At 50.1% G+C, this 19797-nt stretch overlaps 2 long non-coding RNA genes across 9 annotated transcripts; one reads left to right on the top strand and one right to left on the bottom strand.

Moving 5' to 3' along the window:
• Nucleotides 1-861: 861 nt before the first annotated feature.
• Nucleotides 862-9521, bottom strand: LOC141579538 (uncharacterized). Of its 6 annotated transcripts, none has more exons than XR_012511095.1 (5): nt 9394-9521; nt 7589-7967; nt 6836-6971; nt 4281-4367; nt 2661-3933 (listed from the first exon to the last, which is right to left on the bottom strand). It is a non-coding gene; the product is annotated as an uncharacterized LOC141579538 (long non-coding RNA). The 6 variants fall into 6 exon arrangements; XR_012511096.1 differs by having other exon boundaries at nt 9294-9399; XR_012511097.1 differs by lacking the exons at nt 7589-7967; nt 9394-9521 and adding an exon at nt 862-887 and having other exon boundaries at nt 3436-3933; nt 6836-7582.
• A 1866-nt stretch (nt 9522-11387) lies between these two features.
• On the top strand, nt 11388-19046 carry LOC141579537 (uncharacterized). 3 transcript variants are annotated; one of them, XR_012511089.1, is made up of 5 exons: nt 11388-11592; nt 13734-13900; nt 14728-14857; nt 16455-17737; nt 18448-19046. It is a non-coding gene; the product is annotated as an uncharacterized LOC141579537 (long non-coding RNA). The 3 variants fall into 3 exon arrangements; XR_012511091.1 differs by lacking the exon at nt 18448-19046 and having other exon boundaries at nt 11394-11592; nt 15763-17160; XR_012511090.1 differs by lacking the exon at nt 18448-19046 and having other exon boundaries at nt 11397-11592; nt 15766-17160.
• The last annotated feature ends 751 nt before the right edge of the window (nt 19047-19797 follow it).

Here is a 19797-nt window from a genome sequence, read left to right as displayed (position 1 = left end):
CTGCGAGGATGTGCACTTGCCTTCTGACCCTGGCCACGTGCCTGAGCACCTTCCTGCACCCCTACACTCCCTGTACCTCTGCACCCCTGACACTCTCTGCCCTTCCGCACTGCCTGCACCCCCGCATCCCCTGAACTGCCTGCACCCTCCACAGCCCCTGCACCCCTGCCACCACTTACACCTTTGCACTGCGTACACTCCTGCACCCCTGCTTGTCCCACACACCACCTCTTGGGCCTGTGGCAGAGTCTCTGCTGTTAGACCAATGCACAGGAACTCACATCTTTGCCAGTATATGATGCATCAGTGGACGTCTGGGGTTGGCTGCAGGAAGGTACATGTTCCCGGTCACTAGCCTGGGCCACTAGGGTGATCTCTGTGAGGTCACCCAGGACGGGCTCAGAGATGCTGTTCTCTGGGAAGAGAGGAGTTGAAACCGGTCTTGAGGGCAGAGCTGTGCTCACCAGGTCGTCCACGCTTCATGTTTTACACAGGGTTTCGGAGAAGTGAAATTGATCCGGCCAAGAAAGACCGGCCTGCTGTGCTCCCACCTCAGTCCTGGGCTCTGAGGCAGACCGACTGGCTCCCACCATCAGGACACAGTTTGGGCACCTGAATGGTCCCTTGGAGGCATCCTATCACTTCTCAGGAAGAAGTCTGGCTGCTTCCACCCTATGGCCCTCCCTCCCACTGTGCTGGCCTCAGGAAGGTTCCTTATTTGGGGAAGAAGGCAGCCCACCCCCTACCCCACCCCTCACCTTTCTCTAACCCAGGCTGGTGCTTTCTCTGCCCTTCAGAGTCTGGAAAGCCATTTCTCTTCAGGTATGTCCCTTCTGAGATGGACTTGCTTCCACTGAATTCTAGGCGAGGATGCACCATGGAATGCACTGGCTAAGAGAACCAAAATAAATAGTTTCTTCTGTGAGGTTTTCTGTTTATCTACTGGGGCTGGGCTGTGTGTAGTTTGCTACAGCTATTCGTGCGAGAGGCTAAAGCCACCCGTGTGTCCTTGTTTTCATCTCCCCGCTGCCTTTGGGTTTTCCCTAGACACTCCTGAGACATTTACTTCTTTTAATTTTATTCCTGTTATTACACAGGGGCCCTACTGACATGGAGGTAAGGTGTTGGGGGAGCGGGACAGAGCAGGGCATCTGTAGTCCTGTGATTAGTTCTCATTGAGCCTGTGCCCTGAGCTGTGACCTCCACAAGTGTGTCTCTTTCCCCCACCCCAATTTGGGTGACACAGAAGGTATTTCCCTTCCCCCAGGTAGGTTAGGCTCTGGGAAAATAATTTCTCATAAAAAAAAAAAAAAACACAACCCCCCACAATGGAAGAGAATGTTCTGGGTGTATTTCAATAGAGCTATTTTTTCCTTTCCTGGCAGGAACCATGAGGAGTTTTCCTATGATCTTCACTCTGAGAACAGGATACGGTCCTGGAGGTAAAATGCATGAAAAAGAGCAGGGGGCCCCTCTGACTGGCCCCCTGGAGTTGTCACACTCGGACTTCCCCACGCTGAGCCTCCAGCTGGCCTCAGGGACCTGTTAAATCTGCCTGCCCCCGGGGTTCTTACAAAAGCGGGTTCTGCCCTGGGAGCTGTGACTCTCCAAGCCTGCCCGGCTGCCTCTCTGTGTTGGGAGCAGCTTTCCCCCTCAGTTTTCTTGTGGATCTAAGAAGAGCAGTGGGTTTGCAGCTCCCTCAGCTCTGGTGTTGTTTTCAGGACAGAAGGAGCAACTTCTGAGCTCCACACGAGCTGGACCAGAGGCTGGAAGCCTCCCCTCCTCTGCCTCCATGCAGACAATCAGTGGCTGTGGTTCTGGCCGAGTTTCTGAAGATGTGGATTTAAACACACACATCCCAGCCCCCACAGGAGCACACAGTCCCATAAATCCCTACAACTTCCACTGGTAACTACGGAACTGATGAGGACACGGGTTTCGGGGCTGCAGAGGCCTGACTGCATGACTTTCTCCGTGGCCTATTAATGTGGTTGTTATGGGCCTTGTCTGAAGTGGCTTGCTTACCGCACCTGGTACATGGGAAATATAAAATAAGTACTAGAACCTCCACTTTTTCTCCCTCTTGGGCCTTCCAACCTAAAAAGTAATACGTGAACTCAGACGGCCTAGTCACCACAATGAGGTCCGACCAGCCCGGCTCTCCTGAGTGATGGACACTGACTTGCGCATTAACTTGGAACAGTAGGGGAACCGCCTTCCTCTAACTGGGCCTCTCCCCACACCAGGCACGCCCTCAGCTGAGAAGGGGCCAACTCCCCCATTGAGGTGTGTGCTGGTGGCTTCAGTGTGAGCTGGCCCTGCCGGGACATGAACCTGCAGTGAGGTGGAGTGTCAGGAGGAGGGGGGGTCCCTGCTGGGGCAGCAGGGGGCCCGGTAGCACCCTGCGCAGCCTGGTGCCTGGGGCTCCCCAACATCTCCTACGGCCCCCGGGTCGGCTCTGGTCTGGGCCACTCCATGCACCCTCCCAGTATCTTTTCATTAAGTCCCTTTTTTGCTTTTATCAGCCAGAGGTGGCTTCTGTTGCTTGTTCAGTGAAACAGTGCATCAGGAAAGCAGACTATTTCTAAGATCAGTAAAATACGAACTTTGGTCAGCTCGCCGGGCAGACCGTGCAGCACGAATTCCCGCACAGGGCTGTGCAAATGCCTTACGTGAAGGGTCCTCATCATCTGTCTTCAGAGATACAGAAGCTCGTGGTTCAGGTAAAACCTCAGGGAGGGATTGAGGAATCCAAAGCTGGTTGGTTTCAAAGACTAACCGGTCAGACCAGACCCCTGAGCTGTGGTCAGAAGCCTGGCTCAATGTCACGCAGACTCAGCATCCTAAGTGTCCGGTGGGGCCGGTGCTGTTTCCTTTACAGGCTCTCGTTGGGGAGTCACTGTAGCCCCTTACACTCAGCAGGGAATCCAGCCCTCTTAGCCCCCACCCTGAGTGTTCCATGACACAAATCTCGGGAGTGTTTAATTTTCATCTTTGTTTAGGAGGATGAAGGTGGGGCAAGAGGAGAGATAAATTCACACTTAGTGACACCAAGTCACAGCCAGTACCTCCTCCTCGGAGAGCTATGTGCTCCCACAGTGGTGGCTGGGGGGCTGGGCAGAGCCCCTCCTCTGGTCACAGAGGGACTCACTCCTCTGACTGCAACTGATGGGTCGGACAACCAATCCAGAGGGGACAGAGCATCTTTCCCGGGAATTTGGAACTGACACACAGAAATTAATTTCACTCATCTGGGGATTGGGAGGAGGGTGGGAATCAAATGAAACCAGAGCAGGAGAGAAAGTTACAAGTGAATGAGAGAGAGACAGAGAGACTGAACTTGTGAGAGTAAATAGTGTGAAGGAAGGATTACAATCAGGGCACAGAGGAATTCCAGCTCCTGGCAGTCTAGTGTGTCCCAGCCCATCAACAAACCTGCGGGATGGTTAACATCATTCCAGTTTTGCAGATTAGGAAACAGGCTGAAAGAGACGGGGGTTGGCTTTGGGTGCACAGTTAATTTAATTGCCACTGGACCCCTCACTTCCCACTGCCTGAAGGCACCATGATCCTCACAGGGACCCTGCAGTGCTGACAGCCTAGCACCCTGATCAAAGGGACCCTGCGGGAGTGGGAACCTCTCTGAGTTTGGAGAGTTCCCTGCACCGAGATTCCATGCATCAGCCGGCTCCCGCTCACCCCAGGTTAACGTCTCCCCAGCTGTGTAGTCCCCCGACCCGCTTCCCTCCCTGCCAGGCACCCCCGTTCTTACCACCGAGTGTACTGCAGGAATTCAGGCACAGGGATGCCCAAAGAAACACGAGCCCACCGGCTGTACAAACAGCAGACTCCCAGCCCCACCTGGGCTCCATGGGGATAGTAGGTGTCCTCACCTTTCATGTACCTAAGGCAATCTGTTTCTTCAGCTGGAGGCTATAGAGAAAAATAAAAGGTCCAAAACATTGTTCAGTGAGGAATTCCTCCAAGGACCTGACTTCAGAGTCTACAAACAGTTGTGCTGGCCGCTCTTACCCCCGGACTTTGGGTGAGGTGGATTATTGATCAGCACAATCGCCGCTGGCCCAGCTCCTGGGCTTGGCTGCCCAGAGGGGGCTGGGGGAATGGGTAAGGCCAGGGCACTCAGGAAGAGCACAGAGGACCTGACATCTCGCCTCCGCAGTTGTAAACCCTTCCCCAAATCTCAAGGCATCGGACAGAGTGCAGCCACCACAATTATGAGATGTTCCCATCTCTTCACTCACTCCTGTTGGTTCACTTACGTGCTGAGCATCCACTGGGTCACAGGACATGACACACAGGATGGCCGATGGGACAGGCTTGGTACTTCCCCCTGGATCCTGTTCAATCTGATGGAAGGATGATCACTCATAAACGGTTTCTCAAAAGGATACATAGACAGGAGACAAACTGCAGAGTGAATCAAATTTTAAAATATAAATGAAGATCCCCCAGTCTCCCCGCCTAAGGTTAACAGCATAAAGAAAATAGATCTTGCCTTTGATCACCAAGGAAGTGGTCACCCTCTCTCAGGAGGAAAGGAGAGTTAATCTTTGAGCAGGACACAGAAGTGCTCCATCGAATTGGACCAGGACCTCTGCATTCATTCAGCAAATCTGTATAAGCTCCTACTACTTATGGGAATCTAGTAACTATACCCATTCCCAAGGCTCTTGGGCTTTATTAGTCAACAAAATAGACACGACTCCCCATCACTGGGGGCTCAGAGTTTTAGCAGAGAAAACAGGCAACATGATGGGGGTAGCAAGAGCTTGGGGAAAAATAAGAGTGATATGAGCAAACTCAGGTGATGGTGGTGGGGTGGGAGGCAGGCAGGAGGGAATAAGGCAATCCTGGCAGATCTCAAGGAGTAATGAACTTGAAGCAGAACAGATCCGGAGGAAGAAGGAAGAGCCGGAGCCAGAGGCCCCCAGAGTGATGGGGAGAGTGTGGGCGGAGAGCAGAGCAGGCCGTGTCCTCGAAGACTTTGGGACGACTTTGGCTCCTAATGGAATGGTGACCCTTTTAGTGAGTTTTGATGGGATGGGTGATGTCCAATTTATGCTTTTGTTTTGGGTTTTCTTGGGAGGAGGTTAATTTATTTATTTTAGTGAAGGTGCTGTAGTTTGAACCCAGGATCTCATGCATGCTAAGCATGCACTGTATCACTGAGCTACACCCACCCCCTCAATGTATGCTTTTATAGGCTCCCTCTGACTCTGTGTGGATGAGATTGTAGAAAAGCAAAGATGGAAGAAGTAGGCTAATTGGTGTCCAACAAGGGGTTGAAGGTGGCTCCTAGGAGGGTGGGGAACAGGGAGTACGTGGTTAATGAATTCAGAGTAGCCAGAATTTTCTAACAAGCTGGATTTGCTGTCTGTGTGTGTGTAAGAGAAAGAGAGAGAGAGAACATGGTTCCAACATCTGGACCTGGAAAATGGGATGGATGTCCTCTCCATCCACAGGGGATGGGACAAGATGGGGCTGAGCAGGTGGAAAGGGGCTGGAATCAGCTCAGTTCTTCAATGTCATGATTAAGGAGTCTATTAGATATTGCCACAGAAATGCCTAATAGGTAGAGGAGTCTGGGGTTTATTTTCTTTCTTTTTAACATTAAAAAATATAATTTAAATGTATTAATTTTATTATGTGAGTGGATTTGGAATTTCATTTCATGCCAAGGTATATGTTATAATAGCCAAATGGAAAATATATCAGAAAAGGGGAGAAATGAGGGCTTTCACATAAACTGACTGTCCATAACGTAGGTAAAATTTCAATGAAACAGTCTTCAGTGCAAAAACCTCATCTTGGTGTTACATAAAATTAAATGAAAAAGGACTATGTTGATGTATCATTATTTCATGTTACATAGTAGCCCCAAACAAACACACTGTTTAACTATGAGGCTTGTAGAAATACTATTCACTTTATTGACATAAATACAGAAATGCAGAAAGGTTCTAAGGTAGAATAAGCATCTTAGTGGAAATAATAGAGATCTGAGCATTTCACATGATATGTATGGACTGATTCAAAATTTGGAAAAGTAATTTACACAGTAGAACATATGTATGAATGTGAAAGCAAGATGAATGAAAGAAAAAGAATATGAGTATCAGGGAGAGAGTTCCAAATGGAAAAGCCCAATCAGGGAGTTTTGGACAAATCGAGAAATTGATGGCATGTCAATTTCCAATTCTGGTTGCTTCCACCAAAAGTATAGCAGTGAGATAGAGGAGAGACCCAGGACCCAACTCCGAGGCACATTCGCAGTAAATATTTGGAAAAAAGAGGAGACGTTGGCAAAAGACCAGCCAGTGGATCGAAAGCAGAGCGATGGGCTGGAGGCCAAGTGAAGCAGGAACACGGGGGAGGAGAAATGGAAGAGCTGGGTCAAATGCTGCCAAAGGGCCACGCATGATGAAGACTAAAAACTGACCACTATATTTAGCAACGTGGGGTCACTGATGGCCTTGACAGAGCAGTTTCCATAGAGCGAGGGATCAGGGGAAAAGCCAGAGTGGGTGCAAAAGGGAATGGCTCAAGAGAATATGCAGACAGTGAGTTTAAACGACTCATTAAAGATTTGCTGCAAAGACATGGGGTGGCAATTGGTGGGGGCCAATTAGAGTCAAGGAGTGCTGTTTGTTTCTTTTAAGAGGATGGACTTTTATATACTGATAGGAGCCAACTAGCAGGAGAACAAAATAGATGAGGTAGTGACAGAGAGGATGGATGTGGGAGTGACAGCCCGGAGAAGATTGTATGGATGGGCCCCCTGGTGACTTTTGGATGATCTGGCTTTCGATGTCACCTGTAATAAGAGGTGGGGCAGCGAGAGTGAGGTCACAGACATCAGAAGGCGAGCGGATGTGCTGGGAGTTGCTGGTGAAAGTTCTCTTCTGTTGGCTTCAGTTTGCTTGGTCAAAGTAGAAAAGTAAACTTACCAGCTGAGGGACGAGAAGGAAGAGTTACTGGAGTCATGAGCAGAAGATACAAAAGAGCCTTCAGGGACAATGGGACAGTGAAAAGAGCAGAGGGAGACGGGGGGAGTGTGCTCCCAGAAAGTTACGTTTTATCTTTGAGGTCCCCAAGTGTTGGATGTGTGATTGCCCTTCCTGCTGTCTACGAAATAAAAATTGAGTATGGTTCAGGGAAAATGCTATTTCATTCTAAGAGGCTGCCTGTTTCTCAGGAACGGTCATCTTAAACTGCAAACACTACAAAAATGTTGAAAAGAAGAACTTGTGTACCCAATGACCCACTATTTTCTATAAATTTGGTTGCTATTTAGTTCCCCTATCAATACCACAGAACCGATACTGCCTAGGATGGAGATACATCGATGCCTAAATGGAAATGAAATCTGTATCTTTTTCCTAAACTCCATGGCTTCCTTAACATCCCATTCCCCTTGGAATTTAGGGGTGTCCGGTATAAGAAATAAGAAACAGTTTGAGAAAATCCCGGCTCAGAATTACACAGCACAACCTCAGCTCAGAAGTATACAGCCATAAAAATGTTTAGAAGCAAAACTCCATAACTACTCTTAAAGAATTTTGCAAACCTGGGCCTGCCCAGATGTTTCCAAACTGGAAAGGTACTCCAATCAGTTGACTGGTACGGGAACCAGAGGCTGGTCAGCCTTTTCTGTAAAAGCCAGAGAGTAAATATTTTCAGTTTTGCAGATCATTTTGTTGTAACCATGCAGGTCTGCAATAAGAAAGCGAAGAGCACTGGGAGACACGAAACAAATGGGCATGCCCACACCCTCCCTTCCACTCAGGGCAGCTTCTCTGTGGTGGGGAGCTTTGCCACAATGACTTGTTTCTTTGTTTCCATTGGTTTCTTTGTTTCCACCTTACTGCTCAAACTCAGAACTTCAAGTGAGCCTGGTCCTTCAGCATCCATGCAGAAAGAAGGCTGAGCGGGGGTGGGGATCCCACCTGACAGAGAAGAGAGATGGCTTGTCACCATGACATGAGACAATCACACCTTCCGGGGTGAAAGGGAACAAAGATAAGGGAGGGGCACAGCAGTGGGACCCCTGGGTCACCTGCCAGGCTTGCTCTCCCTCCACGGCCACCCTGGGGGCCTGGGTGGTGTTGGAACTCAGCTACAGTGATTAGGCTGAGGGGACTCAGGATAAAGGACCCTCCGTCTCCACACCGGGTTCCAAACGCAGCCTCTCTAAGTCTACCCTCTGAATTTCTGGAACTCAGCTGGAAGAATACATGATCAGGCCAGACCCAGAGCCCAAGCCAAACACGACAAGGGTCACGTGGGGTTGTAACCCGGTGCTCAGCGGTCGGGGTCTCCTTGCAAATCTGCAGAAATCCCTGTTCTGCCTCATTCCTGGGAGAAACCCCACATCTCTTCCTGCTCTGTCTGTTCTCCTCTTGAGGCTATTGTCCTGGAGGGATGCAGTGTCCTTGAACCTGGCCCTCCAAACGTACATAAGCAGCCTGTTCTATAAAACAAATTATGCACTTTTTCACATTTGCCAGTTTTTTGATTCCAGAAAGGCCGCGGGACTCTTTCTCACTGTCTCCTGTGCCCCCACCACTTGGTGGCCCTCTCCTCATGGAAACACGATTTCCCACAACTGCACCCTGCCTCCCAGCTTGTCAGAGGGGAGTGACCCACAAAGACACAGGTGTTTGTGAGGATCCTGTCCCCCAGCAGAAAGCCTACTCCTGGAGCCACGGACAGGGATCTGGCCTCCTGAGACGCTCAGCTCTAATTGAAAGCCTAAACTGGGGACCCCGAACATTGCTGACTGACTTTCTGAGTCACCTGGGCTGGAAGGGCCTGATTTTTCTTTCCAAGAATGGATGTAGCGCAGCCTCCATTTTCAGGGCTGACATTCATGACGTATCTAGTTCCCCCAAATGCACCCCAGGAAGGAAAGGCCCTTCCATCCCACTGGTTAGAAACCCAGCCCAGGGGAGTTCCGAAGCACTGCATTGCTGTCAGGTCCAGCATCCCTGCAGAGTGGCCCCTGCCCCTGAATGAGCCCCTTCCCTGGGCCTTCCCTGCCTCGACATGACCACACCCCAGGTGGTGCTGGGGAAGGCAGGGAGTGCAGTGAGGGGAGGGGGGAAGCAGAGCCCCTTGCTCTGGAGTGAGGAGACCACAGAGAAAGGCACACACCACCCCGACCCTATACCCCAAACTCTTAGCCCCGCCAACACAGGGGCCGCTCTGCGCCCTCTCACCGTGGCTCTCCTGTGAGACTGCACCCAACCCGACATCTGGCACCCAAGCCCTACCTCCCCTCTTATGACAGATCCCGTCTTCTTGGAAACTGCCTAGCAGCGCGTATTCAAGGCCGGCAGTGGGCCTGGCGGATCTGAACTTCAGGTGCCCTACCTGGCCAGCCGTGCGTGCCTGGGCTCAGTCCTCTATCTTGCCCACCGATAGCCTGGGTCCACGTCCGGTGCAAGCGGAGGCCACGGAGCCCAGGCTGATCCCCACACACGGACAGGTGAGGGTGCCCCCGCCCCGCTGCCCCGCTGCCCCGCCCACTGGTGGCAGCAACGCCCCAGCCTCCGGCCGGCGCCACCTGCAGGTCAGGACTTCCGCGCGGCCCTGCCCTCCCCGGCCCCGCCCAGCTGTCCCATAAGCCTCCCCCCACCCCCGTCCTGGCTGCGCCCTGGCTCCCATTGGCTCCGCAAGTTCTGCCCTCGCACAACTAGACTCGGGAGGACGCACGACGCAAGCGCTAGGGGAGGGCCCCGCGGAGTTGCCATGGTTACAGGCGCCACGCTCTGCGCGGGCCGGCGTGCGCTTCTGGGGCGGGTAGCGGGCTCCGGAAGTGTGCAGCTGCCCGGGACCATGGCGGTGCTTGCTGCTGGGGATGGCGGCTTGCTCGGCCGGGCGACTAGTTCTGGCCTGGTCAGTCGGCGGCCGACATCCTGTCTGGGGCGGCGTCCCACAGACGGTAAACGTACGTCCGCGCCGTCGGCGGGGCCGGCGGACATGAACCGGGGTGGGATCGGGGTTGGGGCGGTGGCCGGGGAGGGCTGTGGTGCCGGGGAGCGTGTTGGGGCGGGGCGGGGCAGGGCTTGGGCACAGCCTCAAGCTTTCCTCCCCCTCAGGCCCTGGGGCTGGGGCCGCGAGTCTGGGTCGCCCTTGGTGGCCGCGGCCTCCCAGAACCCCCCGGGAAGGGCAGGCGGAGGACCCATCTTAGATGAAGCGGGGCCTTACCCGGGTTTTGAAGAGCCCCAGAATCAGATGTTGGAATGGGGTGGCTTATCAGCCTTGTTTATCTGCAGGGAAATTTCAGTTCCATCCAGATGTTGGTTCCTTCAGTCAACCTCAGGAAAAAGACACAAGGGTCAGTGCCGATAAGCAGTTATCTAGGGCTTGACTCAAAATAAACTATGCGGGGTGTAGGGATGGTAGATGGGACCCTCCCTCTTGAAGTTAGCAGTCTTCTGGGATTAGAGGCCCCAGTTGAGGATTACATCCTCATCTGCAGTAATGGAGCTTGTGAGAAACACACAGAGAAGGGAGGGGTGTGGTGGCGGTAACTCATTACAGAATCCAGGACCCTTGCCTGGCTCTTGTGTAGAAGAGTCTCGCCTTGGATAGGGCAACAGTTATCAAAGTGTATCCAAGGCCCCTGAGGTGCAAGACCATTTTCATAGAAACGCCGGGATGTCACCTGCCTTTTGCACACTCTTGCTCTCCCGAGTTCCTGCGGGGTTTTCCAGGGAAAACCTGGCCTGCGATATCACAAAACAGGGAATGCAGAGGCAGATAGGAGAATTCAGCTCTCACCAGTCCAAAAGAGATTTGCAGAAATTAAAATCACTGCTATTCTTCTCACTAATGATTTTTCTTTTGAAAAATAGAATTATATTTTGTTTAAGAGTATTAATGGTAACATACAGTAGATTGTTAATATTTTTAAGTGAATTCATACACTTTTTCTAACTTCTTATTTAACTTCTAACACAGGAAATAGTGATAGATTAAACTCACATAAATAGCAGCCTTTTGGAGTTCTCAGTAATTGTTAAGAGTGTATAGGGTTCTGTAGAACAAGAAGTTTGAGAGCCCCTGGAGAACGGGTGCTCAGATGCTAGTCGGGTGCTTAGTGGTGTTAGACGGATGCCAAGATGTCTTCCGCAACTGCTCCCGGACTTGAAGTAATTGGCCACATGGAGATGGGTGGGCAGTGCCTCCACTTTACAAACCAGAAGCTGCTGAATGTGTCTGGAGTCTAGGCCATGGGCTGTGCAGGGATTCCCGTTGTATCTGTTCTATCTAAGCCGGGATTCCTGTGCAGAGGCCTGGCCCTGAAGACCCGCTCTCCTTTGCTCCCAGCCAGGTAACTTCTGTGTGACTTCAACCCTCCAGAGGGCTTCAACCTCCGTAGGAACGTCTGCATCCACATTGCCTTCCTCCTGAAGACCCTGCTGAAGATGGAGGAGACGGTACTGGTGCTATTCCCTTGGGGCCACCTCTACCACTGGCAGAGCCCCGATCCCTGGTCCGACTCCTTTGACCTCCCAAGTCTCAACAGAAACATCCCTGACATTGAGTACGAGCAGTTCATTGCAGGTGAGGTGGTGGTCATTTAACTGGGGCCAGGTGGTCTTTGTTCTGGTTCCGATCTGAACATCGGGCCATCTTACTTTGGGCTTGTCGGTCTGCTTAGGGGCCCTGCTCATGTTTCCTACACTGCAGGTGAATTTGGTTTTTCCATAGTTTTTTCGGGAAGTCAATTTGAAGTGTATGAGCTCTATGTCCCCTCCCCTCTGAAAACCCTGGCCTCCTGGTGAGATGCAGCGGTGACAAGGAGGCCACTGCCACAGAGGCCCTTGTCCCAGAAAGAGTCGCTCGCTGTGCAGTCAGGGCTGTTCTTACCTGTAGGAAAACACGATGTGTGTGTAGCATGGGCCACGTGCTGGAGATGATATGTAACTGCCCATCCAGTAAAATTTGGCCCTGCTCAAGCTACCCATTTTAAATTTTGTAAGAGGGAAGAGTTCAAGATTTTCTTTGAATAAAGGTATTTAGAGCTTATCAATTTTTTTTAAATTGAAATGTGTTTGATTTACAATGTTTTGCTAGTTTCAGTTATACAGCTGTTTTGTTAGTTTCAGGTATGCAGCATAGTGATTCAGTTGTACATATACATAGTCTATTCTTTTTCAGGTTCTTTTCCATTATAGGTTGCAAGATACTGAATATTCTTCCCTGTGTTCTACAGTGAATCCTTGTCGTTTGTCTGTTTTACATATAGTAATTTGTATCTGTTAATCCCGAACTCCTAAGTTTGTTTTATAAGTCTGTGAGTCTGTTTTTTGTTTTATAGATAAGTCCATTTGTATCATTTTTTTAAAAATTCCACATATAAATGATATCATATGATACTTGTCTTTGTCTAACTTATTTCACTTAGTGAGATAATCTCCAGTTCCATCCATGTTGCTGTAAATGGCCTTATTTCCTTCTTTGTTATGACTGGGTAATATTCTGTTATATCTAAATACCGCATCTTTATCCAGTCATCTGTCAGTGAATGTTTAGGTTGCTTCTATGTCTTGGCCATTGTAAACAGTGCTCCTGTGAAAATTGGGGTGCAGGTATCTTTTGGAATGAAGGTTCCCTCTGGATATATGCCCAGGAGTGGGATTGCTGGATTAGGTGATAAGCCTTTTTTTTTTTTTTTTTTTTTTTTTTTTGTCTTTTGAGGAATCTCCATACTGTTTTCCACAGTGGCTGCAACAAACTACATTCCCACCAACAATGTAGGAGGGTTTCCTTTTCTCCACAGCCTCTCCGGCATTTATGGTTTGTGGACTTTTGAATGATGGCCATTCTGACTGGTGTGAGATGATAACATTGTAGTTTTGAGTTGCATTTCTCTGATAATTGAACGATATTAAGCATTTTTTATATGCCTATTGGCCATCTGTGTGTCTTCATTGGAGAATTGCTTGTTTAGTTGTTCTGCCCATTTTTGGATTTGGTTGTTTATTTTTTTCTTATTAAGTTGTATGGACTATTTATATAGTCTAGAAATTAAGCCATGGTCAGTCTCATCTTTTGCAAATATTTTCTCCCATTCCATAGGTTGTCTTTTAGTTTTACTTATGGTTTCTATTGCTGTGCAAAAGTTTATAAGTTTAATTAGGTCTCATTTATTTATTTTGGCTTTTATTTCTGTTGCTTGGGTTGCTTAGATTGCCCTACGAAAACATTGCTGAGATGTATGTCAAATAATGTTTTGCCTATGTTTTCTTGTGAGAAGTTTATAGTGTCGTGTGTAATATTTAAGTCTTTAAGCCATTTTGAGTTTGTTTCTTTTTGGTTTTTTTGCGACTCTATTGTATGCTTTTGACTTGTGGTTACCTTATTCTTCAAATATATCAGCCCATTACTATATCTATTTCCTTTAGACTGATAATCACGTAGGCTCCAACACATCCTAAGAATAACGAAGAAAAAAAAGAAAGAAAAAAAATCTACATTTTCTTGCTCCCCTCTCCCATTCCCAACTTTTTTTATTTTGATGTCCTTTTTCATTTTTACATCTTTATGTTTATTCTCTTGCAACTCGTTATTGCATTTCCAACTATGGTTTTCCTGTTTCTATAACATCCTGCTTCCTTTCTGTTTAGAATAGAACTTTTAATGTCTCTGTTAGGTTCAATATTGCTGAGTTATCTCACCTCCCCCTCCCCCCTTCCCCCCAGGCCTCTGAATCCTCAGTCCAGGGAAGCTAAACCATTCTAGCCTTCATCGGTTCTGGGAAAGCAATCTTCAGAGTGGGAAAAGACATTGAAAAATAATATTCTGTGAGTTGCATTCTACCCTTGCCCAGAGATGAGAAACATCTGAAGGTGGAGGAAAACAGTTGGAGGTGGGGAACACAAAGTCTTTTCTCCTTTTGCTACTGAAGAAATGATTGCTTTTGTAATTAGTGATGATGCCCTTTAAATTGGTGAGATCGAGATTCCACAGCTTCAGCGCCTGTGAATAACCAGCTGGGAGAAAGCTCTCTAGGGCCCCTGCAGTGGGAAAGGCAGCCCCTCTGAGCACCTGTTGTTCTGTATTCTTCCTGCCTCCACACGGGTTCCCTAGGCACCGTGCAGGACGATGCAGTTACCCAAGGTGGAGGACGGGGAGACCCCTGCTGTGTGGCGAGCCACAGAAGCCCACACTTGAAGGACAAAATGTAGAGTAGTGGGGCGGTCATAGGAACAGGGGATGGTTGAGACCCAGGATGGTGTCCTGGAGTCCAGCAGCCAAGGCTGGTGGGGCAGATGGGGCCCTGGGGCATGGGCAGTCCTTGAGGGATCTGAAGCAAAGATAGGAACCAAGAGACTGGATTCGTGTGGGGGTACGGCACCCCTTGGAGGCTGCGGGGCAGCTCAGTGGGCCCAGGGGGAGCGGGCACTTCCCCAAAGCTGGGTTGACAGGTCACAACCAACTCACTGGGGACCGAGAGGCACTGAGTCATTTTTAACTTTTTGTCCCTCTTCCTGGAAAAGAAACTGCTGCCTGTTAAATAGCCTGTGTCGTTAGTGAGAATTAAAGACATGAAGCAAGATTGCCTCAAAAGTCATCCATTGTTTAGGTGTTAATAAGGGTCAAATGAAAACTTGAATAGATGAAATGAAGCATTCATCAGAGGATTTGAAACTCCTTTAAAATAAAAATTCTTGCTGCCTTTGTTCTTCATTTCAGGGTTCACTTGGTGATAATAATCATAACCAAAGCAACAGCAAACCCTTACAGAACTCTGTCCTGCTGTTCCAGGAACGCTGTGTTCATGACAACCCAATGAGTTGGCACCACTATGAGTTCCACTTTAAAGGTAAGGACATTCATTAATCACACGGCTAATAAATGGCAGAGCTGGGACTTGAACCCGAGCTCTCTGGCCCCAGAGACCCCTCTCAGCCCCTTCACTGCAGCTCATCACTTGGCATGCCCGACACAGGCCAGCATTTACGAGCAGCGTGACCTTGGCCAAGGCTGCTTCACTGCTTGGTCTCTGATTCCTCATCTGTAGAATGGGGGTGTGGGCAGTGAACTCTGTGAGCTCAGTGGTCACTTCCTCCAGCTCTGCAATTCTACTGCTTTGAGTTAGTATAGTAAGTATCCGAGCCCCTACATGGCCCACACATGGGCTGGCGCTTTTCTAGGCCCTGGGTTACGGAGCAAAGTAAGATCCGCCTGCTCCTCCGAGGAGCCTGTGTCCCTCCACGGCAAACAGCTGCGAGGCCCAGGCTCCCTCGCTGGCTGTCGGGGGCTGGGCAGGAAAGTCTGATAAGAGAAGATGGAGGCAGAGCCCCTCCGGGAACAGTGGTGGCCACACAGCTCTCAGGAGCGAGAGCCTCTGTCCAGGCTGCTGAGAGGGGGATCCTCATGAGGCCAGTAGTCCCCCCAACCTAAGCCCTCAGGACAAAGATCCAGCCATCCCTGCACTGTCACCATAGAGCCAGTCCATCCTCATCACTGTGCCTCTGTGCTCCTTTGTCCTGGGGCCTCTCTTCCCCCTACACCCAGAAGACTCTTCTCCCTCTCTTCTCTGAGTGCCCCCTCACTTCACCCGTGGTCCCTGCTTCCTGGGCCACCATCACTGGAGTTGACGCTTTGCACCTTCACAACCCCCGTTTGATCAGGAGCCTGGGTTGGCCTCCTTGTGCTCACTTTCCACCTTCAGATGATTGCTCCTCCCCTCGTGGGAGCACATGGAAAACCCAGATCCTTTCCTAGCAGTGCCTGCCACCCTGGCCTCCCTGCTCATCTGCCTCAGTCAGGAGCACCTGGACCACCAGCTCTGTATTGCCTCGCCTCCTACCATCAAGACGTCAAAGTTCATTCTCCTTCCACCACCCAGTATGGTCATTGTAGGGTCTTCTTCTCTGTCAGCCTGAGCCAGCCACCCCCCATTCACCCTACCCCCGGGCTCATACCCGGGCGTGTCTCCACCCCAGGTCCAGCCTCTCTCCTTTAAGTGCCCACCTCTAGCCGTCCAGCTTCTTCTCCACCAGCCTCCCTGGCCCTCCTTCACCCTCACTGGGGCATCATGTGCTGACTCCTCTGCTTTCCTGCCTGTCCACGTTCCTCTTACTTCCACTTCCCCACCTTCCAGCTCTGCATCCACAGTCAGCACTCTCTTTATGACAGACAAAACCCCCTTGAGCCTTGACTTTTTCAGTTCCTCACCAGGCCGACTTCCATCTCGGTTCACCCAGCTCTACTTGTTCTGAGCCTGCAGGCAGCAGGCTCTCCCAGCACAGATTTCCAAGACTACAAATCAATGCCCACCATGTTGCCGCTGCCAGGCAATCCTCCAGGATTTCTCTAGTGAGCACATTTCCCCACTTATCACTCAGTGGTGTCAACATTCTCTGCTCTCTGCACACCTCTAACCTTCCCTCTGTCTCTTCCCTGACTCCCAGCAGATGGCCTTGCCTCCTGCTTCAGAGAGAATGACATGTCACTGGAAAGGAACTCGCTCACCTGCAGCAAACCTGCTCACCTCACCTTTTATCTGTCCCTCTCCCACCTGGACTCTAGCTGTAGTTGTTCTTAATTCAGTGAGTTTAGTTGACATATATATACACAGTTAAAAGCATAGCACACTATCGGCTACCTTCTAGGGGTTACTTTTTCAATTTAACATGGAGTGTGCGATTCATCCACTTCATTGCATGTACCTGCAGTTCATTTGTTTTAACTGATCTTAAATGTTGTGTGTGTGAAAGTAACACAAGGCAAGGGTAAGCCAGGATTCAGGATGCTGGTTACTTCCTGTGAGAAAAGGCCAAGAGCAGGATAGGGAAAGAGGACACAGTATGTCACTGTCAATATTCCTGTTATGATGCTGGGTGATAGGTTCATAACTGTGTCTTATAATATTAATTTTAATATATAAATACCTCTGACAGGCACCTAAGATGAGAATGTGTCATGAACCAAGACATACAATGGGTAATATTACATCATTATTGTTATGTAATCTTGTTATATTATATATTAATCATAATCTTACATTATTTGTTATGGGTTATATATTATATAGATGCATGAATTATATATTATGTGTATAAACACCTACATATGTATTATATACTATCTGCTAATAAATAAACAGAAGATAATATGCTAGTATATCTTCTATTATATATTATTTAATAAATAATAACATACTCTATCCTGTTATATGACATGGAACATAATCTTTAATAAAATAAGAAATCTGTCAATATATATTGGTAATTAATAAAATTTAAAAAAACAGCCCGCAGCTTTTAACGCCGACACCGCTCCAGCTGTCACTGTGATTTCTCTTCCCTTTCATGGCCGAGGCCCTCACAGTGCTGTCCGTTCCCCCTTTCATCTCCTTATCCTGAACCTTCCTCCTCCTCCCATCCCATGCTGCCTTCTGCCCCGTGGCCCCTCTAGTCACCAGCGGCCTCTGGGGCACTGATCTGCGGGCACGGTCTCAGGCCCCAGCTCACCTGCCTGTCCGCTGCCTCTGCCACCGCTGGTGGGGGCGGGGCGGGGGTCAGAGTGCACCCCTTGTCCTGGAAGAGAACACAGCACAGACTGTGACCAGCAGCAGGTGTGGCCGGGAACTGCAGGACTTGGGGGAGAGCCAGACTGTCTGCATCCAGACCTGGGGCACTTGGAGTGTGAAGAAGCCCCGTCCTCACTGCCCCTGAAGTGAGGAAAACACCCTCAGGTGAGTTAAAGTGCTTATGACCTAGGTCTGTTGGCTGGAAAGGACAAACGGGCCCCTAAGGGGAGGGTAGTTGATGTTCCAGGCCCCACCAAAGCCCTAAGGGCTGGCGGGGAACCAGGCTGGACGCTCCACTGGACCCAGTGCCCCCTCGGGGGTGGGGCCTTCGGGAACAAGCAGAAAGCCCTCTGTCTCTGGAGGGGAACGGGGCAGTGTGGGAGCATCCCTGCAGCGAGTCAAGTGAAGTCAGGGCCTGTGGGATCCATTTGTATGGCCACATCGAGCCTCAGCAGAAGCCACAGCAGGAGTGGATTCCTGTCTCTCCAGCTGTCATCCTCGTGTCTGAGTGCCAGGCTTCAGACCCGATCCCCTGGGGCGCTAGGACAGTTATAGACAGAGGCGGCTCGGGGAGGCCTCAAGAGGGTGGTACTGGCCTTCCTGCCAACACGATTACATGAAGATCAAACAGTCCATCGATGGGAAGAAAATAAGAACCATGGTCACCTCTGGACCCCAAGCTTAGACGTGGTGCATGGGGGACATTTATCGACAATTCAGCGAGGTTCTGGCCAGAGCTAGAGGCCAGGGCAGCAAGCCGGGAGTGACACTGAGGAGCATCATTGTGCAGAGGCTGGACTGGGTGTCTGCAGGCTCCTCCCAGGAGAAGCCTCAGAGTTTGGGAGGTGGCTAACATGGTTCCTTCATGTCACCAGCAAGTGGTGCCACCTGTGGAAAATCAGCTGTGATCCTGAGATGGGTCAGCCCTGGGTGATGTGATAAAGGCTCCTACAAGAGGGGGCGCCAGATGGACAGTGAACCAACCAACAGGCTGATGAGATTCCCACCTGTGTTTATCGTGCTTTCGTAGCCAAGAATGAGGAGAGAGTTGAATGGCTCACCATGAATATTTTAACAACTTTAGAGAGTTCCATGTCTCACTGCATTTAAGTGTCACCTGGAAGAATTCAAGCAGTGTCTAGACCCAGGGGAGGCAAACGGCCTCTCGGTTCCTCTTCAACCTGGCAAACCCAGCAGCCCTCTATGGCCAGACCTTGGCAAGTGCCTTCCCTTGTTATAACAAAACCCTTCCCCCGCACGCCTGTGGTAAGCTTTTGTTTTTTTTTAATTAATGGGAATGAAGGTACCTTACAGCCTCCACAGACTTTTCCTTAGGGCTTCTCTCCTTAGACCCGGGCCCCCCGCTGCCCTGGGTCCTGCACTGCAGAAGGTTCCCCTGGCCCTGACACTTCCTCTGGCCACGCCCTCCATCGGGTGGAGTCAGCAAGGCCAAGGGGACATGGTCATTGGCTCCATCCCATGTTCTAGAAACCCAGGACGCCGAATGCCCTGCCTCAGCAGCCCCTGACCCATTTCTAGTGCCTGCACCGGCTCTCCCCGGAGTTCAGATTCCCAGGACTCACAGAGAGGCCAAAGGGCAGCTGTTTGCATGGAGGTTATAGGCAGAGCCCGGACGTGAAATCTGAGTGTCCCCCTGTGCACATCCAAGGCCACTTATGGCAAGGGATGGACCCAGCATTGGGAAGAAAAGGGTCAGGCTAGTGATCAGAGTCTGGGAATCAGCTCTCCCCACACACTCACTTTCTTTGCAGGACTCCCCTGAGTCTGGTTGTTCTAATTTTGAACCTGGCCTTCCAGGTTCAAATGAATGTATATTTGTAAAGGCAGGACTTTAGAACCTACTGCACTTAAAATGTTTAGATATATAGAATGTGAGCTCCCAGGTATGCTCTGGCCCTGCACTTCCAAGGGTCCAGAGCATTTATGTTGGCTCTACTGAGACTGTAAGTGGCAAAGACCATCTCCAGAGAGGAGGGGCTCCTGCTTCACAGTCCGAAGTCAGGATCTTCTGAGCGGATAAAACAATGGACACTGAGACCCTCAATTGTAAATTGATTTAGAATAACGCCAAAGGTGTGTATGACGTGTGTGTGCGCACGCACGCACCTGGGGAATTGTGTGGTACATGACTGTGAGTGTGTGTGTGGCTGTGCGCGCACGCGCCTGGGGATGTGTGTGGTTGTGTGTATGCTATGTGTGTGTGT

This window comes from Camelus bactrianus, chromosome 13 (assembly GCF_048773025.1).
Source record: "Camelus bactrianus isolate YW-2024 breed Bactrian camel chromosome 13, ASM4877302v1, whole genome shotgun sequence".
Classification (NCBI taxonomy): domain Eukaryota; kingdom Metazoa; phylum Chordata; class Mammalia; order Artiodactyla; family Camelidae; genus Camelus; species Camelus bactrianus.
The sequence above is the reverse complement of the archived record's forward strand: the minus strand, read 5'-3'. Positions and strand labels throughout refer to the sequence as shown.